Below are 26,555 nucleotides of genomic sequence, written 5' to 3'. Positions count from 1 at the left end.
TCATCCTTCCCAGTATCTAGGATTATGAAATCAGCAGGGATGTAAAGGCCTTCAACCTTTACTAACATGTCCTCTACTTGTCTATAAGCCTCTTTTCTTGAGTTATCTGCTATCTATAGTGAGATTATAGCAGCTTGTACCTCAAAGATTCCCAGCTTCTCCATTATAGAGAGTGGCATGAGGTTTATCCCTGACCCAAGGTCACATAGAGCCTTCTCAAAGGTCATGGTGCCTATGGTACAAGGTATTAGGAACTTTCCAGGATCCTGTTTCTTCTGAGGCAATCTCAGTTGATCCAATGCATTTAATTCATTGGTAAACAGGGGAGGTTCATCTCCCCAAGTCTCATTACCAAATAAATTGGCATTAAACTTCATGATTGCACTAAGGAACTTGGCAACTTGCTCTTCAGTAACATCCTCATTCTCTTCAGAAGAAGAATACTCATCAGAGCTCATGAATGGCATAAGGAGGTTCAATGGAATCTCTATGGTCTCTAGATGAGCCTCAGATTCCTTTGGTTCCTCAAAGGGAAACTCCTTATTGATCACTGGACGTCCCAGGAGGTCTTCCTCCTTGGGATTCACGTCCTCCCCTTCCTCTTTGGATTCGGCCATGATGGTTATATCAATGGCCTTGCACTCTCCTTTTGGATTTTCTTCTGTATTGCTTGGGAGAGTACTAGGGGGGTTTCAGTGATTCTTTTACTCAGTTGGCCCACTTGTGCTTCCAAATTTCTAATGGAGGACCTTGTTTCATTCATGAAACTCACAGTGGCCTTAGATAGATCAGAGACTAAATTTGCTAAATTAGAGGTATTTTGTTCAGAGTTCTCTGTCTGTTGCTGAGTGGATGATGGAAAAGGCTTGCTATTGCTAAACCTGTTTCTTCCACCATTATTAAAGCCTTGTTGAGGCTTTTGTTGATCCTTCCATGAGAGATTTGGGTGATTTCTCCATGAGGGGTTATAGGTGTTTCCATAAGGTTTACCCATATAATTTACCTCTGCTATTGCAGGGTTCTCAAGATCATAAGCTTCTTCTTCAACAGATGCCTCTTGAGTACTGTTGGATGCAGCTTGCATTCCATTCAGACTCTGAGAAATCATATTGACTTGCTGAGTCAATATTTTGTTCTGAGCCAATATGGCATTCAGAGTATCAATTTCAAGAACTCCCTTCTTCTGAGGCGTCCCATTACTCACAGGATTCCTCTCAGAAGTGTATATGAACTGGTTATTAGCAACCATGTCAATGAGTTCTTGAGCTTCTGCAGGCGTTTTCTTTAGGTGAATGGATCCACCTGCAGAAGTATCCAATGACATCTTAGCTAATTCAGACAGACCATCATAGAATATATCCAGGATGGTCCATTCTGAAAGCATGTCAGAAGGACACTTTTTGGTCAGTTGCTTGTATCTCTCCCAAGCTTCATAGAGGGATTCACCTTCTTTCTGTCTGAAGGTTTGAACATCCACTCTAAGCTTGCTCAGCTTTTGAGGAGGAAAGAACTTGGCTACGAAAGCCGTGACCAGCTTATCCCAAGAGTTCAGGCTATCTTTGGGCTGAGAGTCCAACCATATTCTAGCTCTGTCTCTTACAGTAAACAGGAAAAGCATGAGCCTGTAGACTTCAGGATCTACTCCATTAGTCTTAACAGTATCACAGATCCGCAAGAATTCAGTTAAAAACTGAAAAGGATCTTCAGATGGAAGTCCATGGAATTTACAATTCTGCTGCATCAGAGAAACTAATTGAGGTTTCAGCTCAAAATTATTTGCTCTAATGGTGGGGATGGAGATGCTTCTTCCATGTAAATTAGAATTAGGTGCAGTAAAGTCACCAGGCATCCTCCTTGCATTATTATTATTTTCGGCTGCCATCTCCTCTTCTTGTTCGAAAATTTCTGAAAGGTGCTTGCTGGATTGTTGTACTTTAGCTTCTCTTAGTTTCCTCTTCAGAGTCCTTTCAGGTTCTGGATCTGCTTCAACAAGAATATTCTTGTCCTTGCTCCTGCTCATATGAAAAAGAGAGAACAGAAAAATAATAATAATAGGGATCCTTTTTACCCAGGTATAGAGGTTCCCCTGTGTGAGTAGAAGAAGAAAAGAATGTAATGTAAAGAAGGAAAGAAAAAAAACTCGAACACAGAGAGGGAGGTAGTGTTCGAATTTTTGGATGGGAGAGAAGTGTTAGTAGATGAATAAATAAATAGAAGGAGATGAGAGAGAAAGAGGAATTTCGAAAATTATTTTTGAAAAATGGTTAGTGATTTTCGAAAATTAAAATTAAAATTAAAATTAAAATTTGAAACAATTAGTTAATTAAAAAGAATTTTTGAAAAAGAGGGAAGATATTTTCGAAAATTAGAGAGAGAGAGTTAGTTAGGTAGTTTTGAAAAAGATAAGAAACAAACAAAAAGTTAGTTAGTTAGTTGAAACAAATTTTGAAAATCAATTTTTGAAAAGATAAGAAGATAATAAGTTGGAAAAGATATTTTAAAATCAAATTTTTGAAAAAGATAAGATAAGAAGATATTTTTGAAAAGATATGATTGAAATTAGTTTTTGAAAAAGATTTGATTTTTAGAATCACAATTAATGACTTGATTTACAAGAAATCACAAGATATGATTCTAGAACTTAAAGTTTGAATCTTTCTTGGCAAGCAAGTAACAAACTTGAAATTTTTGAATCAAAACATTAATTGATGATGTTATTTTCGAAAATTAGGAGGTAAAGATAAGAAAAAGATTTTTGAAAAATATTTTAAAAATTTTCGAAAATAAATAAGAAAAGTGAAAAAGATATGATTTTTGAAAAAGATTTTGAAAAAGATAAGATTTTTAAATTGAAAATTTGATTTGACTCATAAGAAACAACTAAGTTTTAAAAAGTTTTGAAAAAGTCAACTCAAATTTTCGAAATTTATGAGTGAAAAAGGGAAAGATATTTTTTTTTGAATTTTTGAATTTTTTATGATGAGAGAGAAAAACATGAAAAATGATGCAATGCATGAAAATTTTGGATCTAAACATGTGATGCATGCAAGAACACTATGAATGTCAAGATGAATACTAAGAACACTTTGAAGATCATGATGAACATCAAGAACATATTTTTGAAAAATTTTTGATGCAAAGAAAACATGCAAGACACCAAACTTAGAAATTTTTCATGTATAGACACTATGAATGCAAGAATGCATATGAAAAACAAGAAAATATGAAGATCAAACAAGAAGATTGGCCAAGAACAACTTGAAGATCATGATGAATACTATGAATGCATGAATTTTTCGAAAATTTTATGCAAACTTTAAAACATGCAATTGACACCAAACTTAAAATTGACTCAAGACTCAAACAAGAAACACAAAATATTTTTTTTTGATTTTTATGATTTTATGATTTTTTTTCGGATTTTTCGAAAATTAATGTGAAAAAGAAAAATAAGGATTCTAAAATTTTTAATATGAATTCCAGGAATCTTGTACTCTTAGTCTAAACCTCCAATCTGAGGGTTAGGCATGGCTTAATAGCCAGCCAAGCTTTAGAATGTAACTCAGATATACTGCTCATTAATTATCAAATTAACTTGCCTCTATGCTGATGGTTGGAAGCCCCAGTCTAAATGAATTTAGACATGGCTTTACAGCCAGTCAGGCTTCAACATGCTTCATGAAACTCTAGAATTCATTCTTAAAAATTCTGAAGAACAATATATTTTTGAAAAGATTTATAATTTTTTTCGAAAATAAAGGAAAAATTTTTGAATATATTTTTTTTTTGAAAACAAAATAAGAAGAAAATTACCTAATCTGAGCAACATGATGAACCGTTAGTTGTCCAGATTCAAACAATCCCCGGCAACGGCGCCAAAAACTTGGTGCACGAAATTGTGATATCAGGAAACGGCGCCAAAACTCTGTACACACGTCTTAATAAATTGTTTTTCATTCACAACTTCGATACAACTAACCAGCAAGTGCACTGGGTCGTCCAAGTAATAAAACCTTACGTGAGTAAGGGTCGATCCCACGGAGATTGTTGGTATGAAGCAAGCTATGGTCATCTTGTAAATCTCAGTCAGGCGGATAATAATTGATTATGGAGTTTTCGAAAATAAATAATAAATAGACAGAAAATAAAAATAGAAATACTTATGTATATCATTGGTGAGAATTTCAGATAAAGGTATAGAGATGCTTTTGTCCCTCTGAACTTCTGCTTTCCTGCTGTCTTCATCCAATCGGTCTTACTCCTTTCTATGGCTGGCTTTATGTAAAGACATCACCATTGTCAATGGCTACTTTTCATCCTCTCTGTGAAAATAATCTGATGCACTGTCACTGCACTACTTTTCAACGCAATTGAAAGCGCGCCATTTTGAGTTCTGTAGCTCCAGAAAATTTACTTTGAGTGCAGGGAGGTCAGAATCCAACAGCATCAGCAGTCCTTCTTCAACTTCTGAATCTGATTTTTGCTCAAGTCCCTCAATTTCAGTCAGAAAATACCTGAAATCACAGAAAAACACACAAACTCATAGTAAAGTCCAGAAATGTGAATTTAACATAAAAACTAATAAAAACATCCCTAAAAGTAACTAGATCCTACTAAAAACATACTAAAAACAATGCCAAAAAGCGTATAAATTATCCGCTCATCAATTTTTCAACTCTATTCCTCTATTCATATGCATTCTTGTTTGATCTTAATTGTATATGCTTGTTTGGAATCCTTGTTGCGTCTATCTTCCTCTATTTGAGTTCTTCTTGATTCAGGTATTCTTTGATATAGCTTTAAACTTGTCTTAATATGCTGTGCCTTTTAACTCCGGGTTCTGAGTCCATTTTTTGAGAAATTGTTGAATCAGTTTTTCTCTTACTTGACAGTGATCATAGCCAATTTTGAGATTTTATAAATTGCTGTTGATTAGATATATACTTTTCTATATATGAAACTTTGAGATTACTTATACAGTTTAACAATTATTTCTTTCTAATACCTCGCCTGTACTTTTACTGGTTTACGGAATTGCACTTACTTTAAAAGTAAATTAACTTTCTAGTAATTTTACTATAGTTCCAATGCACATCTTCAATTGATTATGTATTTGGGGTATTTTTCAAAATTCTGGAAAGAAAGGGGATTTCTTGCTTTTATCCCGGTTGAGTTTCGTTTGATAAACTTTACTTAATTCATTTTGAATTGAGTTTGATTTAGTATACTACATGGTTTATATCATTGTTGTTCTTTTGAAAATGTTGGACTCATAACTTTTTTCTTATGAACGGACTCGCTCCTTGATACATGCTCGGAAAGACAACAGGGGCATTCTAAGACAAAAGATCAGAATGGGAATTTTACACTTTCAGAGGACCCCATCACTAGAGCACGTGCAGAGAAGCTCAAGGAGAGTTTTGGGAACCTGGCAGCACTTGTGCATATGGAGTTACATCAAGTACTAACCAAGGAAGAATGGGCAAGGCCCATTGGGCTAAGTCAGGAAAGCAAGAAGCCCAATAATGCTTTCCGAATTCAATGGGAGGCATAATTTATCTTTAAATTTCGAAATTCTAGACTTTTGTTTTAGTTTGTTATGTGGTCAAAAGTTTGTTAGAAGATTTATTTTAAATCTGCTATGCTTAGTAGTATTTTATGGATTTTAAATTTAAATCAAATATGATCTAATCTAATAAGATCAAATTTGATTTAAATTAGTTATCATATCTTTAGGATTTTAAAATTTAAATAATATCTGATCTAATCCAATAAGATTAAATCTGATTTAAATTAGTTATCTTATCTTTTAGTTAGTTGCTAGGTGCCTATTTAAACACCTTTGGTGAGACAATTTGCATAACTTTGATGAATAAATTTCAGTTGCTTTTAAGCACTTTTTATTGTGTGAGAAGTGAGGTGAGTGATTTGCTTCACTTGTTGCATGAGGAAGATTGGAGGATCCAACACTAAGGTGATATGCGTGGTGGTTTCTTTCAGTTTTTGTCCCTCTGATCTAAGTTGTCAAGGACAGGTTCTTTGAAGGTCTAGTAGGGAATTGATGAGCGGATAATTTATATGCTTTTTGGCATTGTTTTTAGTATGTTTTTAGTATATTTTAATTAGTTTTTATTATATTTTTATTAGTTTTTAAATAAAAATCACTCTTCTGAACTTTACTTTGAGTTTGTGTGTTTTTCTATGATTTCAGATATTTTCTGGCTGAAATTGAGGGACCTAAGCAAAAATCTGATTCAGAGGCTGAAAAAGGACTGCAGATGCTGTTGGATTCTGACCTCCCTGCACTCGAAGTGGATTTTCTGGAGCTACAGAAGCCCATTTGGCAGACTCTCAATTGCGTTGGAAAGTAGACATCCTGGGCTTTCCAGCAATATATAATAGTCCATACTTTGCCCAAGATTTGATGGCCCAAACAGGCATTCCAAGAGTTTTCTATAAATAGGACCTTTTGCTATTGTATTTTCATCTTTGGACGTTTAGTCCCTAGACCTTGGAGGCTGGCCATTCGGCCATGCTTACACCATTATCACTTATGTATTTTCAACGGTGGAGTTTCTACACACCATAGATTAAGGTGTGGAGCTCTGCTGTTCTTCATGAATTAATACAAAGTACTATTGTTTTTCTATTCAACTCAAGTCTATTTCTTCTCCAAGATATTCATTCACACCCAAGAACATGATGAATGTGATGATTACGTGACACTCATCACCATTCTCACCTATGAACGCGTGATTGATAACTACTTCCGTTTTACATGCAAACAAGCTTGAATGTATATCTCTTGGGTTTCTAATCTAAGATTGGAACCTTCGTGGTATAGGCTAGAATTATTGGCGGTCATTCCTGAGATCCGGAACGTCTAAACCTTGTCTGTGGTATTCTGAGTAGGATCTGGGAAGGGATGACTGTGACGAGCTTCAAACTCGCGATTGTTGGGCGTGTGACAGATGCAAAAGGATCAATGGATCCTATTCCAACATGATCGAGAACCGACAGATGATTAGCCGTGCGGTGACATCGCATTTGGAATGTTTTCACTGAGAGGACGGGAAGTAGCCATTGACAACGGTGATGCCCAACATAAAGCTTGCCATGGAAAGGAGTATGAATGATTGGAAGAAGACAATAGGAAAGCAGAGGTTCAGGAGGAACAAAGCATCTTCATACGCTTATCTGAAATTCCAACCGAAGAATTACATAAGTATCTCTATCTTTATTTTATGATTTATTTATTTTTTAATTATCAATTCTCCATCACCATCTGAATTCGCCTGACTGAGATTTACAAGGTGACCATAGCTTGCTTCAAGCCGACAGTCTCCGTGGGATCGACCCTTACTCATGTAAGGTTTATTACTTGGACGACCCAGTGCACTTGCTGGTTAGTTGTGCGGAATTGTGACAAAGTGTGATTCACGTTTAAGAGCTCCAAGTCCTTTGGCGCCATTGTTGATGATCACAATTTCGTGCACCAAGTTTTTGGTGCCGTTGCCGGGGATTGTTCGAGTTTGGACAACTGACGGTTCATCTTGTTGCTTAGATTAGGTACTTTTCAGAATTTTTAAGAATGAATTCTAGAGTTTCAAGGTGATGTTCTTATCATCACAAAAGCTGATTGATTCTCATCAATTTAGCTGCTGAATGTAATGTCCTGTTGAAGCTTGGCCAAACATGTCTAATCTTTTTAGACTGAAGCTTTAGACTAACATTGCATGATTCTTGGAATTCTTATTAAAAGTTTTGAATCTCTTTATTTTCCTTTCCATATAAGTTTCGAAAATCACAAAAAAAATTTATAAAACCATAAAAAATTAAAAATATTTTATGTTTCTTGTTTGAGTCTAGTATCAAATGTTTATGTTTGGTGTCCTGCATGCATTGTTTGATTTGAGTTTCCTAAGATTAGTTGTATTTTGATTGTTTCTCATCATTAAAAATTCAAAAATATTTTCAAAACTATGTCTTTTCAAGTCAATAATACAGAGAATTGAAGATTCAAAACATTCAGCAGAGGAATCAAACAGAAAAAGCTGGGCGTTCAAAACGCCCAGTGAAGAAGGAATGGATGCCATTCTGGGCGTTTAACGCCAGGATGACACTAGAGGGAAGATTTTGTTTTTAATTCAAATTTTTTTCAAATCTTCATAATTTTTCAAAATCAAATCTTTTTCAAATCATATCTTTTCAATCATATCTCTTCAAAATCAATTTCTTTCCATTTTTTTATTTATTACTATTTTCGAAAATCCTTGCTAAAATTAATGATTTACTTCAAAATTTTCAAGTTGTTACTTGCCTATTAAGAAATGATCAAATTTTAAATTTTAAGAATCATATCTTTTAATTTCTTGTTAGTCAAGTAATCAACTTTAATTTTAAAACTTTCTCTTTTTAATTTGATTTCCAATCATATCTTCTCAATCATATCTTTTCAATCACATCTTTTTCAAAATTAATTTTCAATCATATCTTTTTAATTTCTAATTTCAAAATCTTTTCAAAAATCACTTAATTTCTTTCCTAATCTTAATTTTCAAAAATGTCAATCAAAATTTCAAGTTTCTTTTAATTATTTCAAAATCTTTTTAATTTATTTTCGAAAATTCTTCCCCTCTTCTCACATCCTTCTATTTAAGGGACTAACACTCCTCCTCAAGGTGCAATTCAAACTCTATCCCTCTTGATAAGTTCGAATTCTCTACCTCCCCCTTCTATTCTTCTTTTCCTCTGACACCTCAAGGAATCTCTATACTGTGACATAGGATTCCCTACTTTCTTGTTCTCTTCTCTTTCATATGAGCAGGAACAAAGATAAAGGCATACTTGTTCAAGCTGATCCTGAACCTGAAAAGACCTTGAAGAGAAAGCTAAGAGAAGGTAAAGCACAATTCTCTCTAGAGGGCCTAACAGAGCTTTTCAAGGAAGAAGAAACCATGGCAGCCGAAAACAATAATGCCAACAATGCAAGGATGGTGCTTGGTGACTTTACTGCACCTACTCCCGACTTCTATGGGAGAAGCATCTCAATCCCTGCCATTGGAGCAAACAACTTTGAGCTTAAGCCTCAATTAGTTTCTCTAATGCAACAGAATTGCAAGTTTCATGGACTTCCATTGGAAGATCCTCATCAGTTCTTAGCTGAATTCTTGCAAATCTGTGACACTGTCAAGACCAATAGGGTTGACCCTGAAGTCTACAGACTTATGCTTTTTCCTTTTTACTGTAAGAGACAGAGCTAGGACATGGTTGGATTCACAACCTAAAGAAAGCCTGAACTCTTGGGAAAAGCTAGCCAATGCCTTCTTGGCAAAGTTTTTTCCACCTCAAAAATTGAGCAAGCTTAGAGTGGAAGTCCAAACCTTCAGACAGAAAGAAGGTGAATCCCTCTATGAAGCTTGGGAAAGATACAAGCAATTGATCAGAAGATGTCCTTCTGACATGCTTTCTAAATGGAGCATCATAGGTATTTTCTATGATGGTCTGTCTGAACTATCCAAGATGTCATTGGATAGCTCTGCTGGAGGATCTCTTCATCTGAAGAAGACGCCTGCAGAAGCTCAGAAACTCATTGAAATGGTTGCAAATAACCAATTCATGTACACTTCTGAAAGGAATCCTGTGCATAATGGGACAACTCAGAAGAAGGGAGTTCTTGAGATTGATACTATGAATTCCATATTGGCTCAGAATAAAATATTGACTCAACAAGTCAATATGATTTCTCAGAGTCTGTCTGAAATGCAAGCAGCAACAGGCAGTACTAAGGAAGCTTCCTCTGAAGAAAAAGCTTATGATCCTGAGAACCCAGCAATGGAAGAGGTGAATTACATGGGAGAACCCTATGAAAACACCTATAATCCTTCATGGAGAAATCATCCAAATCTCTCATGGAAGGATCAACAGAGACCTCAACAAGGTTTCAACAACAATAATGGTGGAAGAAACAGGTTTAGCAATAGCAAACCTTTTCCATCATCTTCTCAGCAACAGACAGAGAATTCTAAGCAAAACCACTCTGACTTAGCAACCATTGTCTCTGATCTAATCAAAACCACTCAAAGTTTCATGACTGAAACAAGATCCTCCATTAGAAATTTGGAGGCACAAGTGGGTCAGCTGAGTAAGAAAATTACTGAACTCCCTCCTAATACTCCCCCAAGCAATACAGAAGAGAATCCCAAGAGAGAGTGCAAGGCCATAAACACGTCTCACATGGCCAAACCTGGAGAGGAGGAAGAGGTAGTGATCTCCACTGAGGAAGACCTCAATGGACGTCCACTGACCTCCATGGAGTTCCCTAATGAGGAACCATGGGAATCTGAGGCTCAGACTGAGACCATAGAGATTCCATTAAATTTACTTTTGCCATTCATGAGCTCTGATGAGTATTCTTCCTCTGAAGAGGATGAAGATGTTACTGAAGAGCAAGTTGTTAAGTACCTTGGAGCAATCATAAAGCTAAATGCCAAGTTGTCTGGTAATGAGACTTGGGAGGATGAACCTCCATTTCTCACCAAAGAACTGGATGACTTGACTAGGCAGAAATTACCTCTGAAGAGACAAGACCCTGGAAAATTCTCAATACCTTGTACCATAGGCACCATGACCTTTGAGAAGGCTCTGTGTGACCTAGGGTCAAGCATAAACCTTATGTCTCTCTCTGTAATGGAGAAGCTAGGGATCATTGAGGTACAAGCTGCAAGAATCTCACTAGAGATGGCAGACAATTCAAAGAAACAGGCTTATGGACGTGTAGAGGATGTCTTGGTAAAGGTTGAAGACCATTACATCCCTGCTGATTTCATAATCCTAGAGACTGGGAAGTGTATGGATGAATCCATCATCCTTGGCAGACCCTTCCTAGCCACAGCAAAAGCTGTGATTGACGTTGACAGAGGAGAATTGATCATTCAAGTGAATAGAGACTCCCTTGTGTTTAAAGCTCAAGGATATCCCTCTATCACCATGCTGAGGAAGCATGAAGAGCTTCTCTCAATACAGAGTCAAACAGAGCCCCCACAGTCAAACTCTAAGTTTGGTGTTGGGAGGCCACAACCAAACTTTAAGTTTGGTGTTGAACCCCCACATTCAAACTCTAAGTTTGGTGTTGGGAGGTTCCAACATTGCTCTGAACATCTGTGAGACTCCATGAGAGCCCACTGTCAAGCTATTGACATTAAAGAAGCGCTTGTTGGGAGGCAACCCAATCTTTAATTATCTATGTTAAATTTCTATTTTCTTTTGTTATTTTATGTTTTCTATAGGTTGATGATCATGTGAAGTCACAAAAATAATTGAAAAAGAAAAAACAGAAGGAAAAATAGAATGAAAAAATAGAACACCCTGGAGGAGAAACTTACTGGCGTTTAAACGCCAGTAAGGGTAGCAGAATGGGCGTTAAACGCCCAGTCTGGCACCATTCTGGGAGTTTAACGCCAGAAATGGGCACCAGACTGGCATTTAACGCCAGGAATGGGCAAGAAGCTAGTGTTAAACGCCAGAAATGGGCAGCAGCTTGGTGTTTTACACGCCACATGGTGCAGGGATGAGAAATCCTTGACACCTCAGGATCTGTGGACCCCACAGGATCCCCACCTACCCCACCTCTCTCTCTCTTCTTCACCCATTCACCAATAACCTCAATACCTCTTCCCCAAAAACCCCTCACCTATCAAATCCGACCATTCTCTTCACTACTCACATCCATCCTTCATAAAACCCCACCTACCTCACCATTCAAATTCAAACCACTTTCCCACCCAGACCCACCCATAATGGCCGAACCATACCCCCCCCTCTCCACTCCTATATAAACTCATCTTCACTCCTTCATTTTCACCCAACCTAAACACTACCTATCCCCCTTGGCCAAAACACAAAGCCCCTCCATCTCCTTTATTTCTTCTTCTTCTACTCTCTTCTTTCTTCTTTTGCTCGAGGACGAGCAACCTTCTAAGTTTGGTGTGGTAAAAGCTAAATCTTTTTTGTAACCATTAATGGCACCAAAGGCCGAAGAAACCTCTAGAAAGAGGAAAGGGAAGGCAAAAGCTTCCACCTTCGAGTCATGGAAGATGGAGAGATTCCTCTTAAGGGTGCATCAAGACCACTTCTATGAAGTTGTGGCCAAGAAGAAAGTGATCCCCGAGGTCCCTTTTAAGCTCAAAAAGGGCGAATATCCAGAGATCCGACATGAGATCCGAATAAGTGGTTGGGAAGTTCTCACCAACCCGATTCAATAAGTCGGAATCTTAATGGTTCAAGAGTTCTATGCCAATGCATGGATCACCAAGAACCGCGATCAAAGTGTGAACCCGGACCCTAAGAATTGGCTTACAATGGTCTGAGGGAAATACTTAGACTTTAGTCAGGAAAATGTAAGGTTGGCATTCAATTTGCCTATGATGCAAGGAGATGCACACCCATACACTAGAAGGGTCAACTTTGATCAAAGGTTAGACCAAGTTCTCATGGACATCTGTGAAGAGGGCGCTCAATGGAAGAGAGATTCAAGAGGGAAGACGGTTCAACTAAGAAGGCATGACCTCAAGCCTATGGCTAGGGGATGGTTGGAGTTTATCCAACGCTCAATCATTCCTACTAGCAACCGATCTGAAGTTACTATAGATCGGGCTATCATGATTCATAGCATCATGATTAGAGAGGAAGTAGAAGTTCATGAAGTTATATCCCAAGAACTCTACATGGTGGCGGACAAGTCCTCTACTATGGCAAGGTTAGCCTTCCCTCATCTCATCTATCACCTCTGCAATTCAGCTGGAATTGACATAGAGGAAGACATCCTCATTGATGAGGACAAGCCCATCACTAAGAAAAGGATGGAGCAAGTGAGAGAACCTCACCAAGAGCATGAGGAAACTCCTCATCATGAAATCCCTGAGATGCCTCAAGGGATGCATTTTCCTCCACAAAAATATTGGGAGCAAATCAACACCTCCCTAGGAGAATTAAGTTCCAACATGGGACAACTAAGGGTGGAGCATCAAGAGCAGTCCATCCTCCTCCATGAAATTAGAGAAGACCAAAGAACCATGAGAGAGGAGCAACAAAGGCAAGGAAGAGACATTGAGGAGCTCAAGCACTCCATAATATCTTCAAGAGGAAGAACAAGCCGCCATCACTAAGGTGGATCCGTTCTTTAATTTCCTTGTTCTTTATTTTCCTATTTTTCGAATTTTTATGCTTATGTTATTTATGTTTGTATCTTTATTACATGATTATTAGTGTCTAAGTGTCTATTCCATAAAGCTATGAAAATGAATCCATCACCTTTCTTAAATGAAAAAAATGTTTTTAATTGAAAAAGAAAAAGAAGTGCATGAATTTCAAATTTTAAAACAATTTAATTATTTTGATGTGGTGGCAATACTATTGTTTTTCTGAATGAATGCTTGAACAGTGCATATTTTTCTATTTGATTGTTTATGAATGTTAAAATTGTTGGCTCTTGAAAGAATGATGGGAAAAAGAGAAATGTTATTTGATAATCTGAAAAATCATAAAATTGATTCTTGAAGCAAGAAAAAGCAGTGAAAAGCTTGTAGAAAAAAAGGATATATGCGAAAAAAAAAAGAAAAGAAAGAAAAAGAAAAGCAAGCAGAAAAAGCCAATACCCCTTTAAACCAAAAGGCAAGGGTGATAAAAAGGATCCAAGGCTTTGAGCATCAGTGGATAGGAGGGCCCACAGGAATAAAATCCTGGCCTAAGTGGCTAAACCAAGCTGTCCCTAACCATGTGCTTATGGCGTGAAGGTGTCAAGTGAAAACTTGAGACTGAGCGGTTAAAGTCGAGGTCCAAAGCAAAAAGAAGAGTGTGCTTAAGAACCCTGGACACCTCTAATTGGGGACTCTAGCAAAGCTGAGTCACAATCTGAAAAGGTTCACCCAGTTATGTGTCTGTGGCATTTATGTATCCGGTGGTAATACTGGAAAACAAAGTGCTTTGGGTCACGGCCAAGACTCATAAAGTAGCTGTGTTCAAGAATCAACATACTTAACTAGGAGAATCAATAACACTATCTGGATTCTGAGTTTCTATATATGCCAATCATTCTGAACTTCAAGGAATAAAGTGAGATGCCAAAACTGTTCAGAAGCAAAAAGCTAAAAGCCCCGCTCATCTAATTAATACTGATCTTCATAGATGTTTTTGGAATTCATTGTATATTCTCTTCTTTTTATCTAATTTGATTTTCAGTTGCTTGGGGACAAGCAACAATTTAAGTTTGGTGTTGTGATGAGCGGATAATTTATACGCTTTTTGGCATTGTTTTTAGTATGTTTTTAGTATATTTTAATTAGTTTTTATTATATTTTTATTAGTTTTTAAATAAAAATCACTCTTCTGGACTTTACTATGAGTTTGTGTGTTTTTCTATGATTTCAGGTATTTTCTGGCTGAAATTGAGGGACCTGAGCAAAAATCTGATTCAGAGGCTGAAAAAGGACTGCAGATGCTGTTGGATTCTGACCTCCCTGCACTCGAAGTGAATTTTCTGGAGCTACAAAAGCCCAATTGGCGCGCTCTCAATTGCGTTGGAAAGTAGACATCCTGGGCTTTCCAGAAATATATAATAGTTCATACTTTGCCCAATATTTGATGGCCCAAACAGGCGTTCCAAGTCAGCTCAAGAATTCTGGCGTTTAACTCCAAAACTGGCACAAAAGCTGGAGTTAAACGCCCAAACTGGCACAAAAGCTGGTGTTTAACTCCAAGAAAAGTCTCTACATATGGAAGCTTCAATGCTCAGCCCAGGCACACACCAAGTGGGCCCGGAAGAAGATTTCTGCATTAATTACCTATTTCTCTAACCCTAGGCTACTAGTTTTCTATAAATAGGACCTTTTGCTATTGTATTTTCATCTTTGGACGTTTACTCCCTAGACCTTAGAGGCTGGCCATTCGGCCATGCTTACACCATTATCACTTATGTATTTTCAACGGTGGAGTTTCTACACACCATAGATTAAGGTGTGGAGCTTTGCTGTTCTTCATGAATTAATACAAAGTACTATTGTTTTTCTATTCAACTCAAGTCTATTTCTTCTCCAAGATATTCATTCGCACCCAAGAACATGATGAATGTGATGATTATGTGACACTCATCACCATTCTCACCTATGAATGCATGATTGACAACCACTTCCGTTCTACATGCAAACAAGCTTGAATGATATCTCTTGGGTTTCTAATCTAAGATTGGAACCTTCGTGGTATAGGCTAGAATTATTGGCGGTCATTCCTAAGATCCGGAACGTCTAAATCTTGTCTGTGGTATTATGAGTAGGATCTGGGAAGGGATGACTGTGACGAGCTTCAAACTCACGATTGTTGGGCGTGTGACAGACGCAAAAGGATCAATGGATCCTATTCCAACATGATCGAGAACCGACAGATGATTAGCCGTGCGGTGACAGCACATTTAGAACATTTTCACTGAGAGGACGGAAAGTAGCCATTGACAACGGTGATGCCCAACATAAAGCTTGCCATGGAAAGGAGTATGAATGATTGGAAGAAGGCAATAGGAAAGCAGATGTTCAGGAGGAACAAAGCATCTTCATACGCTTATCTGAAATTCTAACCGAAGAATTACATAAGTATCTCTATCTTTATTTTATGATTTATTTATCTTTTAATTATCAATTCTCCATTACCATCTGAATTCGCCTGACTGAGATTTACAAGGTGACCATAGCTTGCTTCAAGCCGACAGTCTCCGTGGGATCGACCGTTACTCACGTAAGGTTTATTACTTGGACGACCCAGTGCACTTGCTGGTTAGTTGTGCGGAATTGTGACAAAGTGTGATTCACGTTTAAGAGCTCCAAGTCCTTTGGCGCCATTGTTGATGATCACAATTTCGTGCACCAGGAATCCTTTCCGGTGACCTAGGTTGCTAAGAACAGGTATCTTAGAGGTCTAGTTGGAAAACTTTATCTATCCTTTGTTTTTTCTTTATCTATCTTTTATGTTTCTGCTGTGTCTCTTTATGCCAATAAATTCCTCTTCTTGATGTCATTCTTTTCTTGTCCCATTCCATTAGGATTTTATTACTTTGAATGTATTAAACCATTAAACCCCAACTTTATTCTTTATCATCTGGTATCAATTACAGGTCGTATGTAGATTCTTATTTATCCACACGTTCCTTGGGTCTTGTTTAATCTCTTTATTTTTCTCTTCAATTTCTGCAAATTTACTTTAGATTAAAAAAAAAGAAAAAATTCCTCGTTAAATTCTATTACTGCAATTTCTGTTTATTCTAGTTAACAAAAAAAAAATGAAAAAAAAAGCATAAAAAAAACGAAAAAAAGGCAAAAAAAAAATTTAAATTTTCCCTTTGTTTTATCTTTTCAAATTTTCCTTGGGTTCCACTTAGGATTCAATTTTGCTAGTTTTTGTCATCCTAGTATCACTCCTTGATTCCTTTTTCACATACTTTAATTGTCTTCTTGTCAAGTTGAACATTTCTATCATTCAGATTATCTTAGTTTGGTGTCTCAATTCCTCATCTTCCGAAGTGCAACTTGTTAAGGCAATCCAAGAGTGGAAAAAGGCAAGAGTGGTGAGCTCATCAGAGGGTAAAAGCCACGTATTGAGTGAAACACGAGTGTCCTATTCCGAATGATACACGTGAGAAGAGTGCTGTAAGGTCTTCTTTTTTACAGGTTCATTGATGGCTAACACTGAAGGGAACCCCGATCCACAACTAACTTTTCGCCTCGACGCACTTTTCAGCATCCTTACAGGGATTCAACAACGTCTTGATGACATGGATTCTCGAATTAACTTTTTTCCCCTAGGCGAAAAGTATGGTCACGAGAATCTATTCATAATGATTCTACGGAGTCTGAGGAGGAGACTTCATCTAGATCCCGGCATCATAGACAACCGACAGATGTTGATAATAACCTTAATGCTATCAAAATGCGCATCCCAGAATTTAAAGGCAGAAGTGACCCTGAGGCGTACCTGGAATGGGAACGCAAGGTAGAGCTCTTATTTCAGTGTCATAACTACTCTGATGTAAAAATGGTAAGACTAGCGGCTGTAGAATTCTCAGATTATGCCCTTGTCTGGTGGGCCGAGCTGGACAAACAGAGGAGGTGGAATGGAAAACTACCAATTCTGTCTTGGGAGAAGATGAAGAAGGTCCTACGACAATGGTTTGTCCCTTCTTACTACTACAGGGAGCTACATCAATGGCTCCAACGGTTATACCAAGGTTCTAAGTTTGTAGATGAGTATCATAAGGAGATAGAGATGCTGCTAATCCAAGCAAACATTGAGGAGGAGTCTGAGGCTACTATGGCACGTTTCTTGAGTGGGCTAAACCAAGACATTGCAAATACTGTAGAACATCTCCCATTTGTGACTATAGAAGACTTGGTGAACCTAGCTATCAAGGTAGAAAGACAGCAAAAGGCGAAAGGGCTGCGTAATTCTACTTCAAGGTGGGATTCGAGAGGTGCTAATTTCGGGGAGAAGACTGGATCCAAACCTACCGAATTAAAGGAGAAGCCCACAGAGCAGCACAGGAAGACGCACACGCCTAATTCCACTTCTAAACCTCCTACACGGCATCGTGATATTACCTGCTTTAAGTGCCGCGGATTAGGCCATTATGCTTCCGAGTGTCCAAATAAAAGGACCATGGTAATTAAAGCAAATGATATTTTCTTAGAATCTGATAACTCAGATGGGTATGAAAACATGCCACATGCGGATGATGCTACAGATAATGAAGATATAGTTGAGTATGCTGTTAGTGGCGATACCCTTGTTACTAGGCAGATCTTAAATGTACAAGCCAAAGATGATCGTCTAGAACAGCGAGAGAACATCTTTCATACAAAAGTTTTATTGGGAGGTAAGGTTGGACTCATGATCATTGATGCTGGAAGTCATACAAACGTTGCTAGCTCTACTTTGATCACAAAATTGGGGTTGAAATGCACCAAACACCATAACCCTTACAAGCTGGAGTTGCTAAGTGATGTTGGTGAATTGAAGGTTATGAAGCAAGCCCGCATACAGTTCTCTATTGGGAGATATAGTGATGAGGTACTTTGTGACGTGGTTCCCATGCAGGCTTGTCATCTACTCCTAGGCCGTCCATGGCAGTATGATAGGAAGGTGGTCCATGATGGTTTCACAAACTGATACTCCATCACTTATCTTGGGAAGAAGATTGCCCTTGCACCTTTGACACCTAAAGAAGTATACCTGGAGCAACTGAGCATGTGCAAATCTACTAAAGAGTCTTTAGGATGTGAGAAAATTGAAAAATAAGAGGGTAAAGAGAGGGCTTTGAGAGATGAAACGTGTGAGAAAAAGATTCAGGGTCTGAGTAAAAAAGAGATTTCTAAAAGAGAAGCATCTCTGGAGAGTGAGAGTGCTCACCAAATATGTTTTTATGCAAAAGAGAGGGATCTGAAACATGCTAGTTTAGGAAAAAAAAGCATTGGTGTTAGTACGATTTAGAGAGTCTTTCCTTTCTACCATTGAAACTAACCATAACCTGCCTAGTACTTTTATTTCACTCTTGCAGGAATTTGGCGATGTATTTCCGGATGAGATGCCCTCAGGTTTACCTCCACTACGAGGCATAGAACATCAGATTGACTTTGTCCCCGGATCAAGTATTCCTAACCGGCCAGCTTACCAGACCAATCCTGAGGAGACGAAGGAACTACAACGGCAAGTCGAGGACCTTTTGGCTAAGGGTTTTGTGAGAGAAAGCATGCGTCCTTGTGCTGTTCTGGTACTATTGGTGCCCAAGAAGGCTGGCTCATGGAGGATGTGTGTTGACTGCAGAGCTGTAAATAAGATTACGGTAAAGTATCGCCATCCTATTCTTAGACTTGATGATATGCTTGATGAATTGCATGGTTCTGTTATTTTTACTAAAATAGATTTAAGGAGTGGTTATCATCAAATATGAATGAAACTTGGTGATGAATGGAAAACAGCTTTCAAAACTAAATATGGTTTGTATGAGTGGTTAGTTATGCCATTTGGTTTGACAAATGCACCTAGTACATTCATGAGACTAATGAATCATATGTTGCGAGAGTTTTTAGGTAAATCTGTGGTTGTTTATTTTGATGATATCCTTATCTACAGTAAATGTCTTGATGATCATATTTTGCATGTTCAATCTATTTTAGAGGTACTTAGAAAGGAAAAATTGTATGCTAATCTCCAAAAGTGCTCGTTTTGTCTTAGTAAAGTCGTATTCCTAGGTTTTGTGATAAGTTCTGCAGGAATTGAGGTAGATGACGAGAAGGTGAAGGCTATTAGACAATGGCCCACACCTCAGAATGTCTCTGATGTTAGAAGTTTTCATGGTCTTGCGGGTTTTTATCGGAGGTTTGTTAAAGATTTTTCTATTATTGCTGCACCTTTAACTGAAATCATCAAGAAACATGTCAACTTTAAATGGGATCAGGAACAAGAACTTACCTTTAACACCTTGAAAGAATTATTGTGTTCTGCCCCCATTCTTATTTTATCATATTTTTCTAAAACTTTTGAAATCGAATGTGATGCTTCTGGAATTGGTATAGGTGCTGTTTTGATGCAGGAAAAGCAAGCAATCGCCTATTTCAGTGAGAAGTTGAATGGGGCCCGTCTCAACTACTCCACTTATGATAAAGAGCTTTATGCCTTGGTGCAAGCTTTGGAAGTGTGGCAGCATTATTTGCTACCTAAGGAATTTGTGGTACATACTGACCATGAATCCCTCAAACACTTGAAGGGCCAAGAGAAGCTGAACAAGAGACATGCAAAATAGATAGAATTCCTTGAATCCTTTCCATATGTAATCGCCTATAAGCAAGGTAAAGAGAATGTGGTTGCTGATGCATTATCTAGAAGGTATTCCTTAATCACAACCCTTACTTCTAAACTGTTAGGTTTGAGTGTATGAAGGAATTGTATGCAACTGATTCTGCTTTTGCCTCTATCTATACTGCATGTGAACATGGTGCATATAACAAATTCTATAAGCATGATGGCTTTATTTTTTAGGGTAATAAGATTTGTGTACCTACTTATTCTATTAGGGAGTTACTTGTTCTAGAATCACATAGTGGGGGTTTGATGGGTCATTTTGGTGTGCATAAGACTTTGAATGTTTTATCTTAGCATTTTTACTGGCCCCACATGCGTAAAGATGTTGATAAATTTTGTGCCAAATGCATTGCATGTAAACAAGCTAAATCTAAGTCTTTACCACATAGTTTGTATACTCCTTTACCTGTTCCTGTGCATCCATGGGTTGATATTTCTATGGATTTTGTTCTTGGTTTGCCTAGAACTAGGAGAGGTCGAGATAGCATTTTTGTTGTGGTAGATAGATTTAGTAAAATGGCTCATTTCATTGCTTGCCATAAAACTGATGATGCCACACATATTGCTGACCTATTCTTTCGAGAAGTTGTGCGCTTACATGGTGTTCCCCAAACTATTGTTTCTGATCGTGATGTCAAATTCTTAAGTCACTTTTGGAAAGTTTTGTGGAGCAAGTTGGGAACAAAATTGTTATACTCAACTACTTGTCACCTCAAACTGATGGTCAAACTGAAGTCGTAAATAGGACATTGGGAACCTTATTGCATGCTATTGTTGGTAAGAATTTGAAAACCTGGGAAGATTGTCTACCTTTTATTGAGTTTGCTTATAACAGGACAATCCATTCTTCCACTGGTTTTTCACCCTTTGAACTTGTCTATGGTTTTAATCCTCTCACTGTCTTGGATTTAATGCCTTTACCTTTGAGTGATCTTATTAGTTTAGATGGAGCTAGCAAGGCTGAGAAAGTTAAAGCAATACATGCAAGGGCTCGTGACCTAATTGAGAGGAAGAATAAAACCACGGCTGAAAGGATTAACAAGAGTCGAAAGCATATAGTCTTCGAACCAGGAGATTGGGTTTGGGTACATTTGAGGAAAGAGAGATTTCCTACTCAGAGGAAGACTAAACTTGATGGTAGAGGGGATGGCCCATTCCAAGTGCTTGAGAAGATCAATGACAACGCCTACAAGATTGACCTACTAGGTGAGTATCATGTCTCTGCTACTTTCAATGTTACTGATCTCTCTCCTTTTGATATAGAGACAGATTCGAGGACGAATCTTTTTGAGGAAGGAGGGAATGATACATGCTCGGAAAGACATTCTAAGACAAAAGGGCAGAATGGGAATTTCACACTTCCAGAGGGCCCCATCACTAGAGCACGTGCAAAGAAGCTCAAGGAGAGTTTTGGGAACCTGGCAGTGCTTGTGCATATGAAGTTACATCAAGTTCTAACCAAGGAAGAATGGGCAAGGCCCATTGGGCTAAGTCAGGACAGCAAGAAGCCCAATAATGCTTTCCGAATTCAATGGGAGGCATAATTTATCTTTAAATTTCGAAATTCTAGACTTTTGTTTTAGTTTGTCATGTGGTCAAAAGTTTGTTAGAATACTTATTTTAAATCTGCTATGCTTAGTAGTATTTTAGGGATTTTAAATTTAAATCAAATCTGATCTAATCTAATAATATCAAATCTGATTTAAATTAGTTATCATATCTTTAGGATTTTAAAATTTAAATCAAATCTGATCTAATCCAATAAAATCAAATCTGATTTAAATTAGTTATCTTATCTTTTAGTTAGTTGCTAGGTGCCTATTTAAACACCTTTGGTGAGACAATTTACATAACTTTGATGAATAAATTTCAGTTGCTTTTAAGCACTTTTTATTGTGTGAGAAGTGAGGTGAGTGATTTGCTTCACCTGTTGCATGAGGAAGATTGGAGGATCCAACACTAAGGTTATCTGCGTGGTGGTTTCTTTCAGTTTTCGTCCCTCTGTTCTAGGTTGTCAAGGACAGGTTCTTTGAAGGTCTAGTAGGGAATCCTTTCCGGTGACCAAGTTGCTAAGAACAGGTACCTTAGAGGTCTAGTAGGAAAACTTTATCTATCCTTTGTTTTCTCTTTATCTATCTTTTATGTTTCCACTGTGTCTCTTTATGCCAATAAATTCCTCTTCTTGATGTCATTCTTTTCTTGTCCCCTTCCATTAGGATTTTATTACTTTGAATGTATTAAACCCTTAAACCCCAACTTTATTCCTTATCACTCCTTCTTAAGATTTTCACCTCTATGAATGTCATACGTGGTTTTGTTTTTAAATATACATGTACCTTTTGGGAGCACTACAATCAATCTCAACTTTCCTTCTCTGGTGAATCTCATTCTTATGAGTCAGTTTGATTCGTTTCAAAATAGTGCATCATTTATCCTCTCATTGTTTCTACCAGAGTTTTTAGTCAAAGATTTATCCTTGAGAAATTACTAATGATTGATTTGTCTTTCGAATGACTTTTGTATTCTTTTGGATCAATTGAAAGCTTGTTTGATGACTCATGCCTAGTGAATCTTGTTTGAACTACTTTGATTTAAGATCCTTTCTAGTATGGCTTGACACCTATTTAGTACATCTTAAACTTCTTGAATGTTCTTCTGAGATGGTGATTTCAATAACACTTTTGGAGTCTTGTTCTGAACTTTTTAAAGAAGTTTTGAATTCTTTTTGAAGAAATATTAAACAGAATTTATTTTCTGTTATTTGATTGAGATTGAAACCATTGTTCAATTTTGATGAAGTTAATTTAAAGTTGGCATACACTATTTTAAATGAAGTTTTGGAAAGCTTCCTTGTTTAGTGGAAATCGGTTCGTTTGTAACACACCACTTATTTCCTTTACCAAATTGTAAGCAAATTTTTACTTCGGAGTTTCTTTTCTAAAAAGACTTTAACTTCCTCTTTTGTACTTGCTATAAATGTTATACACGCTTGTTTGAATATGAAATTTTGAGAATTTTGAACAAGCATTTGATTACTTCCGAGTTTTTATAAATTGCTTTTGGTTAGGTCGTGCACCTAACTATCCTAAAATATTTGAGGAAATATTTTAGCTGTTAGCGAAACTTGTATGCATTTTGTTTTTAAAACTCTACATGATCTACTTCAACATGAAATTGTATTGAAGTAAAGCCACATTTATGCTTTTGCTACTCTCTTGAAGAATGTTTGTTGCTCAACTTTTCTTCTAGACTACAAAGTGGTTTTTTCGCAAGTTTTCGACTCTTTCATGAACAATGTATCCGAAAGTATTTGTAATCGTGCTCTTGAGTTCTGTGAGCTTTGTCTTGGGTTCGAGATATTCTTTCCTGTAAACCTCCTACTTCTTCGACTCAATTTGAATTTGTTTCGAACTAAGGCACTGGTTCTCTTCTTATTGGTCCTATTGAATTTCTTGGTTCCAAGGGTTATCTTTGAAGTTGTCAATTGATTTATTTCTAGCAAACTTCATTACTTGAGCGTCTCTGTTTATCTGGGAATTGGATACATTCTCTTAAATCTATGAGCATTATCCTTGATATTGTTTCTCCTTGCTAGAATCTTGTATCCTTCTTAGTAGACTCGAGAATTGTTTTGATATCACGTGCGACTTGTAGACGTAGTAACGCAATGCGTTAGTTCTTTAAGAGGTGACATGTGTATACAAAAGTTGAAGCGGTAGGTGTGCAACGTTATGTGTTTTGGGTGTTTCATTCCTTGCGAACGGGCTTGCAGTTGTCAGGCTTATGATCGGATATGAGGATTGTAAAGTGCTTAATGGGGTTTGAAAGTTAAAGCCTTGAGGTTGTTATGAGATTAGTGCGCAGATGTTAAGCACGTCGTTTTAACTCCATCCTATTTTATAGCCTTCGATGCCTTGCTCTTCTACCACATGTTGAACCATGTCACCTTTTTGCATTGAGCCTGTCTTGTAATGTTTGCTTTGCAACCATACTCCTACCTTTGCATCCTTATGCATATAACAATCAAAGTATTTTAAAACTGTATATATGTGTTTATATGTTGAGCTATTTTTGCTTCTTCCTGAAATGTGTTCCAGGATGAACTGTTATGAAATTTCCTTTGTTTTGTATCAATTTTTGAGGGCGAAAATTTTTATAAGGTGGGTAGAATGTAAGACCCAAAACCTTTGAAAAAGGGATATCATTAGCTAATTTCAAATTCAGTGTTTCTGTAGCTTTAATTTTAGAAATTTCTCTATTAAAGAAATTTAAAGCAAGTTTTGATTTATTGAATTTGAAATAAATTGAGATTATTATCCAATTTTATAATTATTGGATTGTTTTCTACATTCAAATTATAAAGTTGGTAGTTGTGAAATAATAAGGATTTCTATATGATTTGGATTAAATAATTAATATTTTAAATATTAAAACTGCTATTTTGAAAAATAGAGAAATTAATTATATTATTTCTAATTTTTAGATTTGGACATTTAATTAAAAATAACTTGTGAAATTGATAAGCAAATAGTATTTTCTATATATAATTAGTGTTGGATTTAATTTGGGTTTCAATTATTATATTATTCCCAATTTTATGTGAAATTACCATAAGGTCCCTAACCCTAATTTTTGAAAATGAAACCCTAACCCTGAAACTCTAACCCGTGACCCAATTACATTCTCCCCCAACCCAGCGGCAGCAACACAAATGCTCCCCCCTTTCCTCAAACCAAAACACACAGCAGCTCCAACCTCTCTCTTCACCCTCTTCCCTGCGCATCCCACACCCATTGATAGTGGAAAGGAAACTTGGCACCACCGAACAGAGAAGGAAGGGAGAGGGAAGAGTTGCTCGTGCCGTCACTTGCTGCTGCTACCTAATCCGTGTTGCCATGGTCGTCCCGTCCACGGAGCCATGAATCGCGCCTCTGTCACTGGTGCACGAAATTGTAATGTCAATGTTCACATTACTCTCTTACAACTTCGCACAACTAACCAGCAAGTGCACTGGGTCGTCTAAGTAATACCTTACGTGAGTAAGGGTCGAATCCCACGGAGATTGTTGGTTTGAAGCAAGCTATGGTTATCTTATTATTCTTAGTCAGGATGCCAACAACAGTGTTTTTCAAGTTCAATTGTAAAAAATGAGAGGGCATAAATATAAATACTTATTGTGCAATGATGGAGAATATGTTGGAGTTTTGGAGATGCTTTGTCTTCTGAAATTCTGCTTTCCTCTGTTTTCTGATTCACGCACGCAAGTCCTCCTATGGCAAGCTGTGTGTTGGTGGATCACCGTTGTCAATGGCTACCATCCATCCTTCCAGTGAAAAGGGTCCAGGTGAGCTGTCACCGCATGGCTAATCATCTGTAGGTTCTCAATCGTACCGGAATAAGATTTACTATCCTTTTGCGTCTGTCACTACGCCCAGCACTCGCGAGTTTGAAGCTCGTCACAGTCATTCAATCCCTGAATCCTACTCGGAATACCACAGACAAGGTTTAGACTTTCCGGATTCTCTTGAATGCTGCCATCAATCTAGCTTATACCACGAAGATTCTGATTAAGAGATCCAAGAGATATTCATTCATTCTACGGTGAACGGGAGTGGTTGTCAGGCACGCGTTCATGGGTGAATAATGATAATTGTCACGTTCATCACATTCATATTGAAGTGCGAATGGATATCTTAGATAGGAACACGCATGTTTGAATAGAAAACAGAAACACTTGCATTAATTCATCGAGACATAGCAGAGCTCCTCACCCCCAACAATGGAGTTTAGAAACTCATGCTATTAAAGAGTACAAAATTCAGATCTAAAAATGTCATGAGATACAAAATAAGTCTCTAAAAGTTGTTTAAATACTAAACTAGTAACCTAGGTTTACAGAAACTGAGTAAACTATGATAGATTGTGCAGAAATCCACTTCTGGGGCCCACTTGGTATGTGCTGGGGCTGAGACTAAAGCTTCTTACGTGCCTGGGCTGTATTGGGCATTCAACGCCAGGCTGTAACCTGTTTCTGGCGTTGAACTCTAACTTGTAACGTGTTTCTGGGCTGGATGCCAGACTGCAACATGGAACTGGCATTGAACGCCAGTTTACGTCATCTATCCTTGAACTGGCGTTGAACTGGCGTTGAGCCCTGGATGTTTAATTTCCAACGCAATTGGAAGCGCGTCAATTGGACTCCTGTAGCTCCAGAAATTCCATTCCGAGTGCAGAGAGGTCAGGATCCAACAGCATCAGCAGTCCTTTTTCAGCCTGAATCAGATTTTTGCTCAGCTCCCTCAATTTCAGCCAGAAAATACCTGAAATTACAAAAAAACACACAAACTCATAGTAAAGTCTAGAAATATGAATTTTGCCTAGAAACTAATGAAAATAAACTAAAAACTAACTAAAACATACTAAAAACTATATGAAATTAACCCCAAAAAGCGTATAAAGTATCCGCTCATCACAACACCAAACTTAAACTGTTGCTTGTCCTCAAGCAACTAGATAAATAAAATAGAATATAAATGAGTCAAGAAACAATAATATCTCAGAGTTTTTGAGTGAAGCTCAGATTCTAATTAAATGAGCGGGGCTAGTAGCTTTTTGCTTCCGAACAGTTTTGGCATCTCACTTTATCCATTGAAGCT

The 26,555-nt window shown here is 37.4% G+C and overlaps 2 non-coding genes and 1 pseudogene across 2 annotated transcripts; 2 read left to right on the top strand and 1 right to left on the bottom strand.

Annotated features, from left to right (window-relative positions):
* Window positions 1–21,509, top strand: part of LOC112734672 (uncharacterized) — a 29,752-nt pseudogene extending 8,243 nt beyond the window's left edge.
* On the top strand, window positions 1,379–1,486 carry LOC112738748 (small nucleolar RNA R71). Its single transcript, XR_003169691.1, has one exon. It is a non-coding gene; the product is annotated as a small nucleolar RNA R71 (small nucleolar RNA).
* Window positions 9,361–9,468, bottom strand: LOC112738722 (small nucleolar RNA R71). Its single transcript, XR_003169665.1, has one exon. It is a non-coding gene; the product is annotated as a small nucleolar RNA R71 (small nucleolar RNA).
* Window positions 21,510–26,555: the final 5,046 nt, after the last annotated feature.

The sequence above is a fragment of the Arachis hypogaea genome, chromosome 13, assembly GCF_003086295.3.
Source record: "Arachis hypogaea cultivar Tifrunner chromosome 13, arahy.Tifrunner.gnm2.J5K5, whole genome shotgun sequence".
Taxonomy (NCBI): domain Eukaryota; kingdom Viridiplantae; phylum Streptophyta; class Magnoliopsida; order Fabales; family Fabaceae; genus Arachis; species Arachis hypogaea.
This window is presented reverse-complemented; position numbering and strand designations above follow the sequence as displayed.